Source organism: Nelumbo lutea, chromosome 5 (genome assembly GCF_056320005.1).
Source record: "Nelumbo lutea isolate HS-2025 chromosome 5, American lotus-T2T, whole genome shotgun sequence".
NCBI lineage: Eukaryota > Viridiplantae > Streptophyta > Magnoliopsida > Proteales > Nelumbonaceae > Nelumbo > Nelumbo lutea.
In genome coordinates, this window is record NC_142688.1 from 50763957 (window position 1) to 50783763 (window position 19807).

General features: G+C 41.9%; 1 long non-coding RNA gene and 1 other non-coding gene across 2 annotated transcripts; both read right to left on the reverse strand.

Annotated features, from left to right (window-relative positions):
• Positions 1–13550: 13550 nt before the first annotated feature.
• TRNAR-UCU (transfer RNA arginine (anticodon UCU)) lies at positions 13551–13623 on the reverse strand. Its single transcript has one exon. It is a non-coding gene; the product is annotated as a tRNA-Arg (tRNA).
• Positions 13624–13808: 185 nt separating this feature from the next.
• Positions 13809–15837, reverse strand: LOC148852331 (uncharacterized). Its single transcript, XR_016099979.1, has 3 exons — positions 15559–15837; positions 15328–15454; positions 13809–14195 (listed from the first exon to the last, which is right to left on the reverse strand). It is a non-coding gene; the product is annotated as an uncharacterized LOC148852331 (long non-coding RNA).
• Between the last annotated feature and the right edge of the window lie 3970 nt (positions 15838–19807).

Sequence of the window (19807 nt, forward strand, 5' to 3'; positions counted from 1 at the left end):
AACATCTCCCCCTGCATAATACTATGCAAAGGGTGAGATGTTCTCCATGTGACTGCGATAAATGTGGCCAGAGTTCTCATGGGCAGGAGATTTGGGCTCGAATGGTATATGGTTCGTACCTGACACACTAACCCAACAACATCTCCTCTTCTTACAATTTAAGTTCGTGCCCAGCTAATTGATTACATGAGGGCTTTTGCATTTCTGAAATTTTGTTACGTGAACTACTAACCGAATAAAGACTCTCCCTGCTATTATTTTGTATGCCCACATGTTTGAATGCGGGTGGATTCAGCATAAAAACTTTACCTTTCCTTGCTACAATTTTGTATGGCCACATGTCTAACTTTTTCCAAAAATAGAAGGCTATGTATCTGAAAAGTGAGGGACTGTAGCCAGAGAACTTTCCTTGTATAGATATTAGATGTGCTCAAATCATTCCTCGCTTGTAATATGTATTTCTTAGAGAGGGCATTACATTGTAAGTTATGCAATTTGACGTAATTAACTAAATTAACCAAATTCTTGTTATTAGTAGAAATAGAACAATATTAGTTTTATTAATTTAAGTTGTCCGAACCTCTATTCTCCTTACTCTTCTTTTCCTTTTTTTTCCTTCTTTTTAAACTCAAAATTTCTTTAAACTGTATATGCTCATCTTGTCACCACATGAAATGGAAAAGATGCTACCTCCGTGATGCTACTCAATCCAAGGTGGTGCACGAATTGACAAAAACAATCAGATAGTCCTTACTGGCAATGCGAAGCTGAGCTATAAGGACAAGGCCGCGCTTCAAGACCTGTGATCAAGAAAGGAGAAATCAGAGGCCCGAGGAGTTACTCCGACGCTCAAGTCAATAGGAGGTGGTAGCTGGTTGGGCTAAGCTATAAGGATGCTAGTCCGAGCTAAGTAGCAGTACGAGTGTCAGAAGTTGGGATCCCCTACCTTGAGCATAAAGTACCTTTTTATAGTTGAAAATCCGTGTCCTGATTGGATTGGGCTTTTGGGGTTGTCAGGATGAGGTTAGCCGCCGAGGTATTTGGGATAAAGTCCCATTCCCAGTGGAGTTATATTCCTTACTCCTCTTTATCCGTAGTTGTGCTCATCTATGTGACATGTAGTTGACATGGCTGAAAAGATAAGATGGGGGACCACAATAATAGTGTAGCTCGATCGAGCTAGGCCGATGTAGCTAAGCTAGGATAACATGGTCAAGTGATGGTTGGGCAGCCACGTGTCTCGCAGAGCTAGCCCAGCCATGACCCAAACACCATTCCCCCAATTCTGAAGTCAAGGAATGAAGTAGTCCAATTTGTTCTTCGGCTAACGAACTTTCAAGTTGATGTCTGGATGAGCATCTGGCCCCTTTGGTGTTCCCTAGCACACATCGTAATCTTGAGAACCAAGCAATATGGAACGTGGTCAAGGAATCATCACATCGTCGGTTGTAGAACTCTAAGAGCTCCAACTTCAGAATCCGAACACCACTCCCCCAGTTTTGGAGTCGAGGAAGGGGAATGCTTAGTCTGAAGTGTTGCACGGTTGTGTAGCTTAGCAGAATGCCCAGGCATCGAACTGAGCTTCAAGGTCCACCCTCCTAAAGGAGTCAAGGAACGGCTCTGACTCCAAGTGGAAGTCAAGCTTCTATGCCATGGTCATTATGATGCTTAGCCAAGGTGTGGTGAGCTTTGGGAATTGGGTCTGAATTTCGGAGTTGAGGTCGTTGTGATGCTCAGCCGTGATGTGTCGAGCCTCCAAAGTCGGGGCTTAGCTCTATCGTATGCCGAGGAAAGGCTTTTTGCTACCGGTGGGAGGCCAACCTTAAGAGTTGGGGTAGTTGTGATGCTCGGCCACAATGCATTGAGCTACAAAGTTGGGGACCCTAGGGGTGCCAAGCTACAAAACTGACACATTACGATGCTCAACTATGATGCTGAACTTCGAATTGAGGGCCTCCAGGTGCTAAGCTATTGTAATGTTTGAGGGCCTCCAGGTGCTGAGCTATTGTAATGTTCAGTTGTGGTTTGTCGAGCTTCGAAGTTGGGGGCTTCATAGGTATTGGGCTATTGTGATGCCTGGTTATGATCTTCTAAGGTTTGAAGTTGGGGGCCATGCAAGTGTCGAACTATTTTGGTGTTCGGTTATGGTCTTTCGAGCTTCAAAGTTGTGGGCCTCAAAGGTGCCGAGCTATTGTGATGCTCAGTTATAGTGTGCCAAGCTATGAAGTCAGGGACCGTGCTCTTCAGCCGAGGAACTTGTACTTGAAATTTTGGGATCTGAGCACCAATCCCCTAGTTCTGAAGTCAAAGAGTGGGGTGCTCGGCTAGGGCAAAGCGAGGCCTCTTTTGCTATTGGACACCTCGAGGAAACTTGAGGAACAAGTTGACCCAGTGGGCCTGGGCGAACCTTGAGTACCCGTGTCAATGGTTGGACCACTACTATAGGGTGGACTGGAGCAATTAATGCCCTAGCCATTGCTTGTCAAGGTCACTGCTTCGATTTTCAAGGCTTTGCGCATGCGGTAACAATCACGTCGATTGGTCTTTTTGAGTTTTGTCAGGGCAGCGCTTCATCCTCACCATAGATCTGGCATCGATTCACGTTCCTGTGGGCTATAAGAAGGGGTGGAGGGGCATTTTCCCTTTTCTGTTCACGAGAGGAATTGCTTGGATAGCTCAACGAGGTGTTGTCAGCATTGCTCGACACTTTGTTTTTATTCCTTGACTTCAATCTCGATAAGATGTCTTCCTCATCTTCTCATTCTTCTCCCGCTTCTAGCTCTTCTGGTTCTAGTGGGTCTGATTATGAGTCTGAGGTTGGGACTTTTGAGGATGCGAGGTTGAGAGGGTCGAGGTTGGTCCCTCTAGGGTAGAAGTCGACGTTTCATTGTGGGCTGGTGATGGAGATTGGAGTGCCGCTAACAACTATTGCATTTCTGAACTAACTGGGTTGCACCTTGATTCATCGTCAGCCAAAAATAATCTTGTCGGAGTGCCTTGTGTGCTAGGGTGCATGCGCTGGGATGGTCTCCATAGATACCTTCGTGGTTCTCTCTAAGGATGTAGTTTTCCTCGGATGGGGAGAGGCATTCCAGGTAGGGGAGAGTGTGTGAGCGGCGATAGAGCTGACCTTGGATAAGGCAGTACCGGAATGATCTATGCTAGAATCTCTTCGCTTCTATCTAATCTTCTAAAAGTGTGCCTTCTCGGAGGTATTGCGCAATGGGGTCCTTTCAGGATGGGTCATGCTGTACCAAGAGGAAGCTAACTTGGATAATGAAGTCAGCCAGGGACTGAGCTTTGATTGCGGGCTAGGTTGGGCCAATGTGTCCAACCACACTATCTTACTGAGGTCAACTTTCGGAGAACTAGCTAACTTGGATAGCACATCGGCTTGTATTTTCTCAGCTCGAGGAATCTGCTGGATGTTGAAGTGCTCAAGTCGGTGGATGAGCTCTTGCACCTTTTGTAGATAGCTTGCCATTATAGGCATTTGCGTCTCAAGCTATCCATGGATCTATTTGACTACCAGATGAGAATTAGTAAAGGTTTCTATTCTCTGAGCTCCCAGGTCTAGGGCAAGGCGTAGTCCAGCAATCAAGGCCTCATACTCAGCCATGTTATTGGATGCTTTAAATTCAAACCTGAGACCATGTTCTAGCACCATGTCATCTAGGTCGAGGAAAATGAGGCTAGCCCCACTACCTTGCCGATTGGATGAGCTGTCCACATACAAGGTCCATACTTGTGATGGTGGTGTAGGGCTCTCAGCGGTGAATGTGCAATGAAGTCAGCCAGGGACCAAGCTTTAATCATGGGCCAAGGTGCGTATTTGATGTCAAACTCACTTAGCTCTATGCTCCATTTGATAAGCGGCCAGATGCTTCCAACCTTTGGAGGACTTGCTTGAGTGGCTAGTCAGTAAGCACTCGAACACTATGGGCCTGAAAGTATGGCCTAACCTTTGTAGCCAAGGTGACCAAAGCAGAGCCATTTTCTCCAAGTTGGAGTACCGGGTTTCCACGCCATTGAAGACTGTACTAGTGTAGTAGATCGGTCTCTATACCCAGTCTTTCTCCTTGACTAGTACTGAGCGGACGACCTCATCCCTAGCCAAGGGGTAAAGCACAAGCTCATCCCTTGGGCTTAGCTTGGTGAGGAGACGTGGCGAGCTTAGGTACCACTTCAGCTCTTGAAAGGACCATTCACATTCCTCGGTCCATTGGAAGTCCTTCAATCGTTCGAGAGCTTTGAAGAAGGGCAAACACCGCTTCATGGATTTGGACACGAGCCTGTTAAGGGCGGCTATTCTACCGATGAGTCTTTGCATATCTTTGTGAGTTTGGGGCGATTGCATGTCGAGGATGACCTATATTTTCTCTAGATTTGCCTCAATCCCCCTTTCTGTCACCATAAACCCTAGGAATTTACCAGAGCTGACGCCAAAAGTGCATTTGGTTGGGTTTATCTTCATCTTATACTTCCTAAGGGTACCAAAGGCTTCTTTTAGTTTGGTAAGGTGGTGCTCAGCCATTTTGCTCTTCACTAGCATGCTGTCGACATATGCCTCTATGTTTCGACCAAGTTGATCCTTGAACACCTCATTCACCAACCGTTGATAGGTGGCAATGGCATTCTTGAGGCCGAAGGTAATTACCTTGTAGAAATATAAGTTGTGGTCAATGATGAAAGTTGTTTTCTCTTGGTCATCGGGATGGATTCAAATATGATTGTACCCTGAGAAGGCATCCATAAAGCTCAGGAATTCATGGCCCACCATTGCATTGACAAGTTCGTCAATCCTTAATAGAGGAAAATTGTCTTTAGGGCAGACTTTGTTTAGGTCGGTGAAGTCAATGCATATCCTCCACCTCCTAATGGATTTCTTCACCACTACCATGTTGGCTAGTCAGTCGGGGTATTTGACTTCCTAAATAAAGTTGGCATCGAGTAACTTTTTCACTTTGTCTACGATCACTTGCCACTGTTTTGTTGCAAAACTCCTCTTCTTCTACCTGATAGGTTGGTAGTGGGGGTCGGTGTTCAAATGGTGTGTGATGACTTCAGGGTCGATACCCAACATATCTACCACCTGCCAGGCGAATACATTGGAGTGGTCCCTCATCAACTACACAAGCTCTTCCCAAAGGTGGTCATCTAGGAGAGAGCCAACCTAGACCGTCTTCTCAGGATCTTCTTCATTGAGCAGCACCTAGATGAGGTCTTCAACAAGTTGGCCATGCTATGCTCTCACCTCATCCCTTAGATCATAAGCTTCTGCCATCAATGTTTCCATGGCAGGGCATGGTCCTCAGTAGGAGAGCAAGTAGCACTTTCATGTAGTTTTTTGGTCCCCACGTGCTACCCCTATGCCATATTCGGTGGGGAACTTCATGGCGAGGAGGAATGTGGAGACTGTAGCCTGTAGAGCATCAAAGGTTGGCCTACCGATGGCATTGTATGAAGAGGACCAACGAACCACAATGAAATCCACCATAGTCGTCGTAGTAATGTCACCATCTCCGATCAATAGGGGAAGAGTTATTCTCCCAATAGGGAGGAGGGACTCCCTAGAGAAGTCCATTAGGGGAGTGTTGATGGGGGCGAAGCACTCTTTGTTGATGCTGAGCTTCTCAAATGCATCTTCTAAGAGTACACTGGGGGAGCTACCTGTGTCAACCAAGATCTGCCTTATCTCAAAGTTGACAACCTCGGTTGTGATTACCAAGGCGCCATCATGTGGGGTCTAAACACCCCCAGAGGTCATCACCGGTGAATGTGATAGATTGGACACACTTCTTGTGCCCTTGATTGTCGATCTTGCACAGTCATGCATACTACTTATGCCCCGAGCTACTCTCCCCTCCTATGACAATTCCACCTGATATGACATGGATCACACCAGTAGGGGGAGCTCAGGTCGGTGGTCGAGCATCATCCATGAATTGTTCCTCTTGTGCTGGCTTCTCACTCTTGTTGATGAGCCCATTGAGGTATTCGTGCCTAATTAGGTCTTTAGTGTGGTTGCGCAGATCAAAGCAATTCTCTGTGTCGTGGCCATGATCTCTATGGAATTCGTAATACTTGTCATAGTTCCTTTTGTTTCTTTGCGTTTCATCTTCTCAGGCCAATGAATGTAGTTGTGCTCACAGATTTGCATCAGAAATTCAGATCATGGCATATTGAGCAACGTGAAGTTTCGATACGTTGGCGGAAGTGTCTGTGGTCTATGGTCAGGTCGACGGTCTTGCCTCTTATGGTCCCAATCTGATCTTTCTAACTTTTTCTCCTCAGTATCTCTCCTCCTCTTGTCGGGCCTCTCTTCCTCATCCCGTAGTTGTGTTTGCGCTTATTCTGTGTTGATATACTCTTGTGCATGGCTCATCAGTGCAACCAGGGTTTGTGGAGGATTCTTGGAGATGGAGAAGTTGAATGGGGATGGGCGAAGGCCGTGTTGAATAGTCTTGACAGCCATGGACTAGTTCAGGTTCCTGACCTATAGTGCTACCTTGTTGAATTTCACCAGGTAGTCCCTTAGAGACTCATTTTTCCTCTATTACACCAACATGAGGCTAGCCGAAGTCTTCCAATGCTTTTGAATCGATGTGAACTGTGCATAGAACTGAGTTTCCAGCTACTCCCACAATGCTATTGAGCACGGAGGCAAAGAGGAATAACAGCTTAGGGCTGGACCTGTGAGGGTGACTACCAAGATTTTGCACATGAGGCCCTCAGAAGATCTGTGCAACATTAACTGAGCCTTCAATGCCTCAATATGGTCGGTGGGATCAGTGTATGCATTGTACTTATCAAGCTAAGGTGCCCACTATCTTGTGGGAGGTACCTCATCAATAATCTTCTAGGTGAAGGGTGGTTCCATGATAATGGGTACAGCTCGTTGCGTGGGCTAATCTACAACCAACACTGTGCTTCTCTAGCTACACTTTAGCTCTTCCATGCATTGTCGGAGTTTCTAAATCTCATTATCTCTATGGTTTGGGATTGTAGTGTGCGTTGCCCTTTCCTTCTTAGGGCATGCGGTGTGCTCTTTCATGGAGCTGGACTCGACAACGAAGACCACGCGAGGTGGTGTTCGTCTACTGAGCCTTTCTTTGGCGGGGATCCATGTAGTTTGGTGCGTCTTGCTATGATAGCAGGCGGAGGGGGCCAACCTTCTTGTTGTATCTTGCTTTTCTTGGTTGGACCCCGCTACAGCCTTGTATGCTCAATGTGCTTTGGGGTCCTCGAGGCAAGGATCATCCTTCGTACATGTCGAGGCATAAGGGGGGACAGCCTTACTGGGCAATGCCGCAAATCCTAGGTTCTACCTCATTTCAAAGATTTTGTCAGCCTTTTCTTACATTGCTCGGAACTACACATGATCAACCACAGATGGAGACTGTGGAATTTCTTGATGCAAAGGGCTACGGTGTCGAGGCTCCAAATAGGGATCAGCTTGTTGATCGTTTGGGCTGGTTCTTTGGCATCTTGATCTCTTTCTTGATGGTGCAATGAGGAAGGAAGGATTTTCTGGAAAGGCTTTTTGTGTGTTTCCCACAGATGGCGCCAATAAGATATTCCTTATTGGTAGAGCAGGGCCAAGCTACAAGGACGAGGCCATGCTTCAAGACCTGTGATCAAGAAAGGAGAAATCAGAGGCCAGAGGATTTATCCCCGGTTAAGTACTCCAGTGCTCAAGCCAGTAGGAGGTGGTAGATGGTCGGGCCAAGCTATAAGGATGTTCGTCCAAGGTAAGTAATGGTATGAGTGTCAGAAGTTGGGGTCCCCTACCTTGAGCATGGAGTACATTTTTATAGCCAAAGATCCATGTCCTGGTCGGATTGGTCTTCCGAGGTTGTTGAGATGAAGTTAGCCACCGAGGTATTCAGGATAGAGTGTCATTCCCAACAGAGTTGTCTTCCCTACTCCTCTTTATCCGTAACCATGCTCATCTATGTGACGTGTAGTTGACGTGGTTGAAAGGACAAGATGGGAGCCCACAATAATAGCATAGCTCGGCCGAGTTAGGCCGACGTGGCAGAACTATGCCAACATGGCTGAGCTAGGATGACATGGCCAGGCGATGGCTAGGTAGCAATGTGTCTCATAGAGTTAGCTCAGCCATGACCCAACATATTATAGATAATTAAAGAAATCAAATGGTGAAACAGACCATGAATTACTTAGTAAAGGGCACAAAACCTTAATCAGACAAGAAGAGAAAAAAATGAAAGAAACAGTTGCATGCATTGTACACACTAGTGACTACACTTATCATCACAAGGGGCATGATTTTAAAAACCAGACCGAACAAGATGATCAGGACCGAAAAAACCGAGAATCGGTTACCTGATCGATTCCATTTTATCCCATAACTATTATTTTGCGAAAAACCATTGATTTGGTCAGCAAACCATTGACTCGGGCTTTTGAATCACTCAATGGTTTTGACCATTTTTATTTTTATTTTTTATCAGAATGGGACGTCCATTTGGTTTGAATAGTCGGACCGTTCAACCCAGAAATGGACCCCTTAATGGTTCAATTGTGCGGCTCAATTTTAAAAACATTGCTAAGGGGTGTCAATTAGACTGGACTTGGTCCAATCCAATCGATCCAGTCCAATGTGAATCTGTTACAAATGGATCAGGCCCAATCCAATTCAATGAATATTTTGGATTATTTCGAATTGGCCCATTTCAATGTCTGGACCATCCAATATGTTCAAATTCGTTTTAGTGTAAGATTGATTCCAACTCATACCTGGTTCATTGACACCTAAATTCTTATCTTCTACTAATAGACCAGATATTGGCTCAATCCAACCTAATCCAATATAAATTTATTACTGATAGACCTGGTCCAATTTAATCCAATAAATACTCTGGACCAGTAAGTCTGGGATGGTCCAATTCAATATGTATTGTTGGTTCATCCAATCGGTCCAAATTGATTTTTGTTTGAAGGCCACCCCTTTTATTACATGCAAATTTAAGCTATTCTTGAGCTGATGCAGTGTCACTTTTCTCTTATTCCACAACCGATACCTCAGTATTCATATTCATTTCAATTCTTACATCTCGATCGACTTTCTCGTTACCCAATCATTGCCAAGAAAGTTCGTACTTGGACTCATTATGCTCTTCACCTCTCTAGCTACTGCCATGATATGGTAGCCTTCACGGCCATTATCTTATCATGCTTGGTGGTCACTTGCGATGTATTTCCATTATGTTGACTTCGTTTGCTTCTTTTCCGGTGACCATGTTTTCTGTTATTACAATTTCCACTCTTCATCGACATGGTGCTTTCCACATATTCTTCTGATGTCTTCCGAACAACGATTTAAGGAGACCGACTTCGGTCGGTGTGAGTTTATGTTAACACCGTTCGAACATTGTATTCGGAATATCTTTCCATGAAGTACGATAATATTCTCAATGCAAGCCTGTAAAGGCTGTTTGCAGTCATTGTGCTGATTGAAGCCGAACTCTGATTTAAGTTTTGTATATTTATTTAATTACCACTGTTTAGTTATAATATGTAGACATTAATTGAATGTCAAAAAAAAAAAAGAAAAAAGAAATCCCTTGACTCTTGTATTTATGTATACAAGCCTAGATTGAGCCAACAGTGTAGGGTTTCGGTACCATTTTTCTATGTCAAATGTTTTGAGTTATCAATAAAATATTTGGTACTACTGTTGTTTCTTATCCCAAATGTCAACATTTGATAATATTTTTTTATATCCCAAATGTTAAATTTGGTTTTTTACTAAAATGTCGATAATTGGATGTCTATATTCTTTTTAGTGAAAGTGGTTATCTAATATAATTGGCAAAATAATAGTTTCTCAAAAATTTGTATTGACTAACCTAAAACATTGCAAATACAAGTGGAGTTGTATCAAACACAACTTAAAGGATAATTCACCAGTTCTTTAAATCAATAAATAGGCATTAATTAATCATAGTAAATTGCAATTCAAAAATTTATCTTCGAACCGTAGCAGAAATTTTTTAAGGAATGACGACATCATTCTATACAACGAGTGGCTCTACAGTGACAAACTTGTGAAGATTGTTGATATGAATCAAAGGACTAATTGGGAGTGTTCACAAACTTATGAAATTATGAAGATGGAGTGCATGTAGAGGTGGTTTCAAGCCAAATCGAGCTGAATATTTGGCTATTCGAGCTTGGCTCATTGAAACTATGTTATGCTCGAGCTTGAGATCAAGCTCGATTCGAACTAGAGCTCAACTCAGTTCAAAGCTTGCAAGTTCGAGCTCGGCTCGATTCGAGCTCAACTACAAGCAAGTTTTTTTCTAAAAAATAAAATGTATACAAATAAAAATATTTTTGTATTTTACATACAAAAACTTAAGAGCTATAAAAATCATTTATTATTATACATATGAAAATAAAAATATTATTATATAATATATATATTTATATATTTATATGTATATGTATATGTATATGTATGTATGTATTAATGTATGTATATAATAAAAAAATTATATCAAATGAGCCTATATATCAGGATCGAACTCAACTTGAAATTTGGTTTAAATCGAACCGAACCAAACTTTTCACATGCTGAGCTCAAATAAAGCATAAACCAACTTAGATGATGAGATTCTACATTAAACTGCCATTACGAGATAAAATAAAATGATTTCTATCTCTAACCGCATCTGAAAATGCTATTATTTGACATATGGTAGATTAGATATCTAGTTTGTGGAGTTGGAATATTGTTTGAATTGGTGATCCGATATAGAGCTCAGATCTGAGCTCAATAAGGACCTCAAGGTCTTTTTTTTTTATTCTTTTATTTAATTCAACATCATGAGAGGGATTTCGATGGGCATCACCTTCTAATGATTTTACATTTGATTTGGAGATCGGTGTCAGTTGGAAAGGTTACAAATACAAAATACAAATAAATTTATATTTGTTTTCCTTCCAAATGGTGCAAATGATATGGGTGCAAATTTTGATTTATTTTTTGTTAAATTTTTCTCTTATTTTGTTTGATTACAGTACAAATGAAATAAAATAAGACCTAAAGCAGAACAAATTAAAATCCAAAATAAAATTGAATCAGAATTTGCATTTTTTATTTGCACTAGTGCAAATAATTTTGCACTGAAAAAATGGCTATCCAAGTGCTCGGGAAAATTATGCTCAAGTTGGACTTTCCCCATGCCTCTAACAGATTTGGTGCCTCAGCCACCACATTTAAGGGTAGAAGGCGAGTTGGGTTTAAAATTCACATCTAATTTTTTATTATTTTTTTATAAGTAAATTAACACATAAATTATTAATTATTCTTCACATAAAATTCAAAATATTATTAAATTCAACACTTATTACATAACGTTTATATGTTGTCCAACAATATATGGGTTGTGGAGGGTTGGGTTTAGCCTAATGCCATAACCTGCCTTGTATGGGTTGTAGACTCCCAAAACTTGTCCTCGCACCAAAACCCATCCTTTAAGCAAAAAAATAAAAATAAAAACCACCCCACCAAGGAGGGTAGGGGCAAATACACACTAGGTAGGGTTGAAATTGCATCCCTATTTACAATTGTAGGCACAAAAAAGTTAGAAGCCAAATAATAGACTTTTTGTCTTACAAATAAATCCTAAAAGTTAGCATGGGCCTCCATGGGCCCCCATGGGCCCAAGGCCTAAATCTAAGGAGGCATTTGATTGCACTTTTCAGACGTTTGAATCTGAAAATGTTGTCCTCACACTTGTTAGGTTTCTCCTCTTAAACTTGATTTGAATTTTGTTTTCAAATCTGAAAACTTTAGAGATTGGGCCACCTCTTAATGCACTCAGACGCATTTTGGCAAACCCCATTTACATGGACTATAAATAGCAAACCTTAGGGAGAAGAAGCTATCCTTCTGATAACCACACCTACACACTTTAGAGCTCTTTCTCAAAATCTTACACAAAATAATTTGAGAAGTGCAAGCAATTATAAGCAATTGTAAACATCACCTTCAAGTTCAAGTTCAAGAGGGAAGAAGGAAGAGAAATAATTTATTAGTTTTCTACTTTATGCTTGGATTCAAACCTTCCCAGTAACTCAAGCCACTAAAAAATGGCCCTTCTTAGAGAAGCACTCTTAACAACTGACTAAACATAAAGCCTAGAATGTAGAAATCTACACCAAGGACTCTCATCTTCACCAAATTCAACCATTAACCAGAGGTTGTTCATGTAATCAAATAGAATCAAAGAGAATAAAATCCCTTGTATTTTCTTTGTTACAAATCTTATTTTATAATTTATCTCCATATTTTGTGATAATCAGATACACATATCAATGGTTTTTGGCCCCAAGTCAGACGGTTCGATTGTCCAACCATTCAAGTCAGTGGTTCACTGATCAAATCAACGGTTTTTTGTTAAAAAATGGTTTTGAGGTTAAACAAAACCGATCAAATGACCAATTCTTAGTTTTTTCGATCCAACCGTCTGGTTTAGTCTGATTTTGAAAACATTGATTAAAACCATGAAATTTTGGAAACCACTTATAAACTCGTTTGATAAGACCTCGAAAATAGCATCACTGCAGCGGCAGATTATCGTTGAATGGTGATCACCATAAAAATCTTTTGTTGTTCACTTCAGTAATTGTAATCCCAATTAAGAAAACTGAACAAAGAGCTATATGTGAAACAGGGAAAACCAGAGATCAAGAAACAGAGATTAAGCACCACCTTGTCACGCCCCCAAAGTTTATATATAGGCGGAAGAGCTTTGGTTTAGAAGGTTCAATGGCGGTTATGGAGGATTTTAGTCAAATAGGGGGATTATTCTGGAGTCATTTGGGATGGGACACGGCAAAGTTTTAGATGTCTTCACCAACAAACTAAAATTTTCTGGCATTTTCAAGGCTCTGGAAATGTCTGGTTAGAAGAGTAGGGGTGTAATCGAGCCCTACTCTTTCTAACCAAACATAGAGATAAGGGTGTAATCGAGCCAAGTCGAACCAAACTTCGACATGTCGTGGCTCATTTCAATAAAAACAATACTAGGTTTGAGTATTCGAAGAGATAGAAAATAAATATTTTTGCATTTTATAATATATAATATATTTTTATAATATATTATAAAATATATTTGTATATTTTATAATATTTCTTAACTGAGTTAGGCTAACAAACTTTCGAGCCAAATTTTTTATTGGTTGAACTTGAGTTCTAATATCTAATGAAACTTACCCTGGGATTCGAACTCAGCTTGAAATTGATTAGAATCAAACTCAAATCGATTGCAAATATTCGCTTAGAGCTAAATTCAATTGCACCCCTGGTCCAAGGCCATTAAGTCACATGTAAATTATGCAAATTGAAAATAATGAATTAAATTATCAAAATAACCCAATAACTGGGGAATCAGAACAATGCGTTGTAACTTGTTAAGTCACATGTAAATTATGCAAATTGAAAATAATGCATTAAATTATCAAAATAAAGAACAATCCGTTGTAACTTATTGTTTATCTGGATCCTAAAAATAAGGCACGCCCGGTGGGACTCGAACCCACAATCGCCTGATTAGAAGTCAGACGCCTTATCCATTAGGCCACGGGCGCCTACGTTTATGAATTCCGAAGCTCACTTTAAGAGCTATCTACAACTAGTTGAATAAAGAATAATATCGATGGCCCTGCCAGTAACAGAACACCATTTGGGACGCAGCTCTCCTGAGTTTCCAAAATAAAGAAAAAAATAATAGGGTAACACTGATCTCAAAAAATTACCCAAAATCGAAAAAAAAAAATAGAAAGACCCAAAAGAACATTTAAGTACAAAGTTATAGCCTCCAAAAAAAGCCCCTAATTCCTGCTTGCAGGATGTGTGTAAACGTGTTCAATCTAAACAGTTTGCTTTATCAAAAACAATGCTTCACCAAGCATACAATCAAAGGACAATATCAAATTGCACAAGTCCTCATCCTTGCTTTTGAGTTGTCAATAGATGTATGAATTTCAGCCTGTATTACTTCCTGTATCCAAATGATATCACCATCAAGTGTACAAGTCTAGGAACATATCAGACTGCACAAGTCTTCAATCCTTGCTTGCGAGATGTTAGTGAAAGGGTAAATGTGGAAGTTGCCATTGCTTTCGCAGGTTAGTGTTAATCGCCCCCCATTTACTAGCACCTGCATGCATAAATGAACAATGATGTCATATAAGTTAAAACAATAAGTCTCTTATTTTTTGATATCTAACATCACTCAAGGTACCTTGCATGATTCCTGTATACAAACCTGAGACACAATTCAGGCATTTTCCTCAAGTATACATGAGTAGAAAGAATAGTACAGCTAAATCCTTTTCTAGATGAGACTACCAGAAGCAATTATACATCACTAGAAGAAATTCCTTAAGTTTACTGAGTTCATATTTTATTATCATCAATGCTGCTACCTGATATTATTGTAGTAATGACAAATTCTTTTCCAGAAGTAGGTTTGGTTCACTTATAGGCCTATTCAGACCCCCATCAATCTCTACTTTGGATTAACAAGTAGAAGCAACTCCTATTTTGGTTGGAACTTTTAGGTAGGAGCATCAATAGACTGGTTTTGGATTGGACCCTGTCCAGACCAAAATCAATTTGGATGGATTGGATGGACCAACAAGACCTATTGAATTGGACCGGTCCAGACTTAATGGTCCAACGTATTTTTTGGATTGGATTGGACCTGCTCCATCTATAATGAATTTATATTGGATTGGGTTGAATTGAGCCAATATCTGGCCCATTAATAGAAGATAACTGTCAATGGACCAGGTTTTGGGTTAGAGTCAATCTATACATTAAAGCAAATTTGAGTGGATTGGACGGTGCAGACATTGAATTAGACCGGTCCAAAATGGTCCAAAATATTCATTGGATTGCATTGGACCTGGTCCATTTGTAATGGACTCACATTGGACTGGATCAGATTGGATCAAATCCAGTCCAAATGACACCCCTACTTGTAGGCCTTTCGGATCTAAACCCCCTACAAGAGAGAGACCTGCAAAGAAAATCCTTGTATTATTGATTTCATGCTTTATATCATCCACATTGGTACCTACGTCATTGCAGTAATGACTAATGACTCCTTTTCTAGAAGTAGGATAGATCCACCAGTAGGTATAGCTAAAATCTCATTAGTCACTAGTTTTATTTTTATTATTTTTGTTTTGTTGCTACAAAATATTAAAATTAGTTCCTCTAATAAAAATGACTGTTTTGGGGTTGGAGTGTTGATAATAGTTATCATCAAACAGAATAACCTATACCTCGCATTGCATTGCTTCCTCGTTGCAGATCCACCCTTTGAAGGGGACACAATTAACATAGTGACACCAACTGCAGTATTTGTTTGCATTGACACTATGAAGAACTGCTACAAGACATCCTGTGAAACTGCAAGGAACAAAGAAAACTAATTAGAGCTCTAAGATATTAATTCCTTTGCCAAATAAAGAATGATTAGGAGATTAGCAGATTAGTTCTTGCAACAAACTCACATAAGAACAAACAGAACTAATGAAATACATCTGATCGCTGGCTTGTCCAGCTTGTGCTTGAGCTTCACAGAATTTTTTACATCATATTCAAATAGACCTTTTTTATTTTGAGCCATTTGTCTTAGCTGAGGATTGAATAGGAGCACAAAGCCAAGAAGAAATCCCGCTTGGAAGCCTCCAATATTTGAAAAATTGTCCACATAAGGTAGCAGACCAAGAGAAAAATTGATGGTTGCAACGAGAAAAAGTGACAACAATACTGCAAACTGTGTTAAAAGCGCAAAAGACAGTTAAACAGACACATAAAAAGGTAAACATAAAAACAAGAGCAAATAGGATCTTATTCACTTGGTCTGCTCTTCGTTCGCTTGGTCTGCTGTCTCAGGGGACAGACCCTTCATGGTAATGCCGTCGAGGTTAAGCCCGGAGAACTCCGCCTGGAGGTCATGAAATTCCTAGGAGTCTTTAAAATCCCAGACTGCTTTCTCTCGCTCAGCCTCCACCATCTAGTCAAAGTTTCGGGTCCAATTCAGAAGAGTGGACTCCAGGTCCCACACCTGTTGCCTGAGGAGATCCCTCTCTCCCGCCATCCTCGACGATTCCTCCCTATAGCGTGCGCTCTCTTCAGTAAGCCGAGCGATTTGAGCCTCCTGGTCATGAACGATCAGCTCCTGAGATTCACTCCCCTTGCGGGTGTGATGGAGCTCACCGCGGATCCAGTCGAACTTGACTTGGAGCTTCTGGTTGGCAGCACACTGGTCGAGGGCGTCGACGTGATGGATGCGCGTCTGGAGAGCCATGGCATGGATGGCAGAATTTACCTATCGGCGAAAAAGAAAGATCAGAAGACAGCGGAAAAGGGCAAAACAAGAGAGAAAAAGGGAAAAGGGCCACTTACCACCATGCAGTGAGCAGAGGCGAACGCGGAGAGATCCCTGAGCTCCATATTTCCCCACTGAGCGATTTCATCATTGGTGATTGCCTTCCGACTCCTCCGACGAGCTTCCAGATAATCATTTACCCCTTCCCAGTTTCCCACTGGGAATCGGGGGTAAGGACGGGGCTAAAGGGGGTTAGAGGGTACCTCCCCCGGCTGAGGGAGCTCGCTTCCCCCAGGGTTAATCCCACTGGTCCCCTCAGGAGGGGGCGTTGGAACCTCAGGTGGAGAGGGCAGGACCGGCTCGGCAGACCCGAACTCAGTGCTTCCCGAAGGAGGGGTCCGGTCGGGGCGCGTCCTCTTCACCTGGCGTCTTTGACTGCCCGAGAGAAGGCGGCGCGAATCAGCACTTGACATGATGGCTGCCAAAAGACCACGAGATATCAGTCCAACAAGAAACAAAATGCATGTGTACACAAGTCACAAGGCGCTACGTGACCTAAAAGACCGACCTACCCGGGCTCAAGCCTGCCTACACGAGCTTCTCCTCGGCTAAGTAGTCCGAGCAAAGGAAGCCTACCGACGACCAGGACAGCATCGTTTTCCGAATCTCAGGGTCCAGCTCGGCCCCCGGGTCCTGGATAGCGCCCCTCCAAGTGGTGGGAAAGGGCCACCCCTCAGGGTTACGGACCACAAAGTAGTCCCGCTTCTAGGCGGGAATCTTATTCGGCAGCTCGTATAAAAGCTTATAGCCGCGACAGGGGGAGAGGTAATAAAAGCGCATCTCCGAAGGAACTCCAGGAGCAGTCTTCTTTATACAAAGGATAGAGGCGAAATCGTCAAGGTCCAAAGGGAGGCAGTACTCGTGACATAGGGATATAGTCCCAACCATGTTTCGAACAACGTTAGGGTGAAGCTGGTCAATGGTGACGTTGAAGTGGTTCAGCACCTCCACTATCAAGGGGTGCAGTGGAAGGCACAGGCCAGCCTCGAGTTGTTCCTGAAAGATCACTATGTCATTGGGACCATGCTCCCAAGGGAAGTTGCCAGTGGGGAGGCTGTAAACCAGGTCCCCAGGAAGGCGAAAGTAGCGGATCAGAGACCTGAGTCTCTCCGCTGTCATTAAGGAAGGGCCAAAGGTATCAGGCTCCCTCCCTCTAGAAGTGGACGCCATGTCGCCAGAGGCCTCCCGAGCCTCCGGGATATCCTCCCAGGCTCCCCCCGAGCTCGAGGGAGCATCATCATCTTGGCTATCACCCCTGTGGTAGGTATAGCGTGGGTACCCAGACATGGATGACGGCGATTGGGACTCACCAGAGTAGACGGAACGGAGCAGACTGGGAAACTCGAGTAGACTAGGAGAAGTACGCGACCTCGAAATCCAAAGCAAGATAGCGTGGATGGAGATAGGGCCGAGGGGGGCTCCCCATTTATAGCCCTCGCCCTCTCAAACCGACGGCCCGGATCAAAGCAGATCCAACGGTCCGCGGGTGCCCTGACCGCACGCCTTCTAAAAACCGAAGGCGATTGGCGGCACGTCTTCCACGATTAAGGTAGTCACAGCTGCACGACATTCGGAATTAAAGGCCACCTCAGCACGTTTTCGGAATCCGAAAAGTCAGAGAAGTCAGAAGATCTCTTGATTCTCGCAAATGCATTTATTGAAGACAGTCAATCAAGTTTGAATTTCGGTCAAATCAGTCCATCGCGCTTCATAAACTCCCTACGCTAAGGCGGCACTCTTAGCCCGAGGAGTGGGGGGCAATTGATGAAGAATGATTTGACCCGACCTATGGAACGGCGACACGTGGACGCCGACTCAGCGTAAGCGACAGCTCAGCATTGTGTTTCGGTACGGTTAAGTGATAAACCCATAAAGCAGCCCGCTACGTGGTAGCGAGGTAAAGGAGGGGCTCGCCACAATGTGAGCTCCGAGTTCCTTGAGCTACCTCAAGGGATATTCCGAGGCAAACTTTAACTTGCAATCTAAGAAAGCCAGCTCGCCCGAGCTCCTGAACAAGGCAAATCATCCGAGGACCAATTCTACTAAGGGTGCTTCTGAAGTATTCAAAGCTCGTTGTAGAGTAGCTCGCGAATGGGCCGCACAAGCCTTCCTCAGGAAGCTTCTATTTAATAAGCCGCACCTGTCAGACTGAGCCACATCCCTAACTGACGGCGCAGTCCCTGTCCTTTCGACAGTCTACGCCCACGTCTCTCAGTAAGCGGAGGCATGCCTGTCACTTTGGGGACGTGTCACTCACCCGAGTAAGGAGTACGTCCCAACGGCCACCTACGTAGCCCTGGCAGGGACCCAGTGGCGGTTATGCCCGATCTCACAAGAGCACTCCTATAAAAGCCCCCCAGGGCAGAAGAAAAACTCTCTCTGAGACCTCTAACCTCTCGAATATAGTGATAAAGCGCGATCTCCACTCTTAGCTTTCGTTTCTCTCTTTACTCCCCATACAAAGTACTAACTTAAGCATCGGAGTATTCCCATCGGGCAAATCCCCGGGAATCCTTCCTTTCATCTTCTCAGGTGCCGCTCGTTGCCAACAAGGAGCCAATCAGCCGCCAGATAGGAGTGTCCGGATCGTGGCACATCAAATATCTTATTACTATGCATGTATTTAATATGTGTTTATTAAGTATTTAATTTCTTATAAATAATTTTTAGTTAATTAATGAAATAATAATTAATTTTGTAATTAATTTAGTTTAACAATATTGAATAACTAATAGTTTTATAATTTTAATTTCACTAAATCAAATTATTATTGGATAATAATAATATTATTAGTTATAATTACTGATAATAATTATCAGTATTTAATTAAACACAAATTTTCAGGAAGTAATTTTTATTAATTAAATTTTCCTATTTACAGATTTATATTATTACTGATATAATTACTGTAATTACTGATATTATAATAATAGTATTAATGTCGGTGATTTTAAAATCATTGATGCTATTAATATATTAATAATTATTAATTGATAATAATAATATTATTAAATATAAGTACTGATATTAAATAATATTAATTATATATTGACAATGTTACTAATTATCTATCAGCAATTAACATTATTCAAAAATCGTAATATTAATAAGAGAAATATTTGTAATAGTATTATTACTGAGATTAATATCACTAATGGTAATAATAATATTTATATTTTAATTATAGCATTAAAGTTACAGGTAATTTTGTGTAATTAATAATAATCACATTAGTAATTTAATATTAATGATAGTCAATATGAAATCAGTAATTTTTAAAATATATTAACAATTATGAACCGATAAGAATAATATTAACAATTAACATTACTTATATATTTATCAAATAATTATTATGAATTAATATA